This window comes from Ailuropoda melanoleuca, chromosome 7, assembly GCF_002007445.2.
Source record: "Ailuropoda melanoleuca isolate Jingjing chromosome 7, ASM200744v2, whole genome shotgun sequence".
In the NCBI taxonomy this organism is placed as follows: Eukaryota; Metazoa; Chordata; class Mammalia; order Carnivora; family Ursidae; genus Ailuropoda; species Ailuropoda melanoleuca.
The window spans coordinates 97438830-97443458 of NC_048224.1; the positions used below are offsets into that span (position 1 = coordinate 97438830).

Genomic DNA, 4629 nt, shown 5'->3' on the forward strand with positions numbered 1-4629 from the left:
GATACCAACATAAACAGAGTTGCTTATGAGTGCAGGGAGGAAATATTCGTTTGAGGAAGATATCTTAGAGCCTTGAGAAGGTGAGAAGGTATTCACCCAGGCATTTCAGTCCATTTACTTAATCATTCAACATATAATGCTGAACCCCTGTGATGACTCCCATATATGGCACAGGAATTGCAATGGTGATCAAAGACCAGCATCATTCCTTCCTCCCAGGGTTTGCTATTACATAAATAACTGTGTAATTGTACACCATGGCAGATGCTACATATAAAAGGTTCAGGGTGTAATGAGAGTATATAGGCAACCTGACTCTGGGGGAACCTAGAGGGTGCAGATCAAGGAAGACTTTCTGAGGAAGTAACTCTGGTCCTGAGATCCAAAGATAAGTTAATTCAGGCAGTGACAAGGAATGGGGAAGAGTGCACCAGGCAGAGGGAGCAAGCTGTACAAAGACTGTGGCAGGAGGGTGTGTGGTGTATTTGCACAGTAGAAACAGTGTGGTGTGGCTGGAGAGCAGAGGATAGTTGAGAGGAACGCAAGAGGCCAGACATGGCTGTAGGGAATAGATCCCCCGGGGCCCTGTAAACCAGATTAGAAATGTTCAACCTTTTCTCAAGAGAGTAAGCAGAGAAAATACCTGGTTAGAGAGTTTTTAAAAATGCTTTTGCTTCGGTTTAGAGAGTAAGTTTCAGGAAGCCCTAGTCAGGAAGCTATAACAATATGTCTGCATGATAGAGTGTCGTAACCCGGGCTCGGTAAAGATAGAAATGAGGAATGGAAAGATTTCAATTTATAAAGTAAAATCCATAACATTTAGTGATGTATTGGCTATGGAGAAGGAGGGAGAGAGCCAAGGATGACTGTCAGGGCTCTGGCTTGAAGAATTGGATGGATGAGCATGCTGTTCAATAGCAAACAATGGGAGGAGGACAGACTGGGAAGGCGGTTAGGAGTTTGGCTTTAAACTGGTTGTTTAGGGTATCTCTGGAACATGCAAGTGAAAACACTGTGAACTGGATGTATCAACCTGAAACTGAGAAGCCTATTAGAGATTTATACGTAAAAGTCACAAAAATATGCTTGGTAACTGAAGACCATAGGAAGAGTGTACGCACAAGGAATGTACAGAATGAAAAGAGACAAGGACTAACGAATATGCTTTGAAGGGCATTTGACATTTAAGGATTGTTTTGCGAAAACTGGGTTGGCAAAGAAGAAAGAGAAGGAACAGCTAGAAAGAAAGAGGACATCCCAGGAGGATGTGATATAGAAGTTAAGGGAGGGGAGTGTTGAAACAAAGATGGAGTACTCAAATGGGTTTAGCATTGTAGAAACTCAAGTAAGATAAGAGCTAAAGTTGCCCACTGATTGAGATTACTTAGAAATGTCACAGGTGACCTGATGAAGAATTGTCACAGTAGGGTCATGGGATTGCAAGCTGAATAGGAGTGGTTTGATTAGTGAATGGAGATTGAAGAATTGGTAAAGTAAGTGTTAACTAATTTGGGCAAGGAAGCATTAGTGTAAATACGGAGTAAAGGAGAGCTTTCATAAATTGCTGAGATGAATTCGGGGCCATATTGCGATATTTAATTCACCAATAATACCTAATTACATTTTATGATGATTTTTAATTTATGAAATAGATTTACATGTTGTTTATACTCCTGTTATCTGTTCAATTTCAACTTTCTTCTGACATTTTGGTACCTTCTCTCTGTTCCTCTCAGTTCATACTTTCACTTGTCATACCATGACAAATTATTGCCATTGTGTTTGCCTAAGATTCTGTCCCTCCATTCCAGCTTAACTGGTCTTTTCTGCCTGGTTAGAATATTTGTCTGTATCTGATACCTTTTTATACCCTGTCTCAGTTTGACCTTCTTTTGGCTTGTTTTTCATGCCTTGATTGACTGAGCCCATCAGTCATGCATAATGACCTCCTGGTTTTCCAGGGTCTTCTGAGCTTTGCACAGGAGTCATACCAGCTGAGACATGTAAGTGCATGATTAGACTGTCATTAATGTTAGACATTCCACAGTAAGTGTTTAATAACTTTAAGTAAGTAATTGTTGCCTTCCAAAAAGTCAAGTATCTCTAAACATGGTAATGAGAATCATCACCTTAAAGCAGTTTCAGTTCCTGTTTTCATTTTTTTCAAATTTTTATTACACAAAGATTGTCACATAAATGGATGTTTCTCTACTTTGTACACAATTATTCTTACTCTCCACAGACAGTCTGCTTCTTAACTTTTCATCTGGTGATGGCAAGCACTAAAATCCTGATTTTAACAGAACAATAGTACAAACACCTCAGTGATTTAAGTTGAAAACAGTATTTTGGTACCTGGCTCTTGCACTCTGTTATCAGGAATGTACAAATGTCTTATTCAAAACTACAAAATAAATTGTCTGTAGGCATGGACAGTGACAGCAGTCAACCATTATATGTTGTCAACTGAAACCAGTAACTGATAGTTGTAGTGATTTTCTTAAACATCAGTCAGCTTTTTCTTCAGTCATTTCCTTCAGCTAACTTCTCTAAAATTATTGTTGAGGAGCTCTGCCTTGAGCTTCCTCTCACAGTTCATTAATAATGGTAAAGCACTATTCTAAGAATCAGAACATGCCACCTCCTGTACAACTCCCATTCCACCCATTCTGCCCATCTCTGGGTCCTTTTCTTCTTTAGGAATTTTGGGGACTGCAGCTTCTGCTGTAGTTAACAGAGAGGCCACTCCAGCAGCATCCAAGAAAGGAGTTTTTACAGCCTTACTTGGATCAGTGATTCCTTTTTCCACCATATTCACAAAATCTCCAACTATAGCATCATAACCAACTCCTGAGGAACTCTGCATAATTTTCTCCACTATCAGTGATCCTTCAACACCTGCATTCTTAGCAATGGTCATTGTAGGAATTTTGAGTGTTCTCTTAGTAATTTCTCTACTGATTTTTTGATCTTCTTTAGTTGGAGTTATTGAATCTAAGGTTGGAACACACCAAAGCAGGGTACACCCCCCCGCCTCCCAGAACACTGCCTTCTTCAACAGTAGCTTCTGTAGCATTGAGGGCATTTTTAACTCTTTTCATTCACTTTAACATCACTTGTCCCACCAAACTTCGGCACAGCTACTCCATCTGAGAGTTTTGCCAAAAGTTCTTTCAGCTTCTCCTTTTCATAATCACTAGTTGTGACATCTAACTGCTCAATGACTTCTTGAATGTTTTTCAACTTGAGCCTTGTCACCTTTTCCTTTTAAGAGCGTGGCATCATCTTTGGTCACAATGACCTCCAACTTTTCCTAAGTCATGAGGCCGAACATCTTCGAGATTTAGAGTCAATCCTTCTTCTCCAAACATTGCACCACCAGTAGCAAAAGTCATGTCTTTAAGCCCGTTCTTTCTGTTGTCATCAAAAGATGGAGCTTAGACTGCTACAGCCTAAAGAACAACTTCTAGCCTACTGGAAACGAATGTACTCAGAGCTTCTCCATCAACATCTTCAGCACTTATGACCAAGGGCTTACAGTGAGCATTGGCAATTTCAAGAGCAGATACAATGGGCTGGAAACTAGAAATTTTCTTTTCACTCAGTAGAACATAGGCATCTTGGAATTCACATTTCTGAACTTTTGATGTATTAATAAAGAGAAACATAACCTTGATCAAAATCCATGCCTTCAGTAACTTCTAATTCATCATTTAGTGTTTTTCCATCCTTTCATGTGATGACAGCCTTTCTTCCAAATTTCTTCATTACATCAGAAAGGATTTTGCCAATTTGTTTGTCACCATTTGCAGAAATCTTAGCACCCTGAGCAATTTCTTCAGGGGTCTTCACAGGTTTAGACTGCTCCTTAAGTTCAACAATTACAGCATCAACAGCGAACATCACACCTCTCCTGATTTCCATACTATTAGCACCTTTGCTAATCTTTTCAAACCCTCCCTTAGCAATAGAGCATGCCAAGACAGCAGTAATGGTGCCATCCCCAACCCCTTCATTTGTGTTACTGGCAACATCTTGAACAAGTTTGGCGCCAATATTTTTATATCTACCTTTTAAGTCAATTGACTTTGCAACAGTCACACCCATCTTTTGTACTTTGGGACTTCTCCAACTCTGTTCAATAATTGCTGCTCTTCCCTTTGGCCCTATAGTAAGGGCTACAGCATTGACTAAAAGGTCTACACCTTGAAGCATTAAGGTTCGGGCATCTGCACCAAATTTTACATCTTTGGCTTAGGCCTGAGTGAGATGAGGAGCCAGTGCCCCAGACACTGGCCTAATTTGACAAAGGGCTACAGGTAATCCAAACATTTCTGCAGGGCAGTGGTAGGGCATGCTGCGAATAAGGCAAGCCTTTGGAGGCCAATGAGCGTTCAGTTCCCTTTTTCAAATGAAAGCCAACTGTGCCTTCCTTCAGAAGTTGGCAGGAGGAAATAAAATTTTTATCAAGGGAGAAATAGGAGAAGGTTCAGAGACTTGACTCTGTCCCTTCTCTGATACCTCTGTATTCTTATTTATAAAATGAAGAAAATAATTTTTCCACATTGATTTTAAGAAGATTAATTGATATAAAATTAAACCATAATTAGTTAATTTTTATCTATAAGT

At 39.7% G+C, this 4629-nt stretch overlaps 1 pseudogene; it reads right to left on the bottom strand.

Annotated features, from left to right (window-relative positions):
- Positions 1–2627: 2627 nt before the first annotated feature.
- Positions 2628–4356, bottom strand: LOC100475209 (annotated as a pseudogene).
- Positions 4357–4629: the final 273 nt, after the last annotated feature.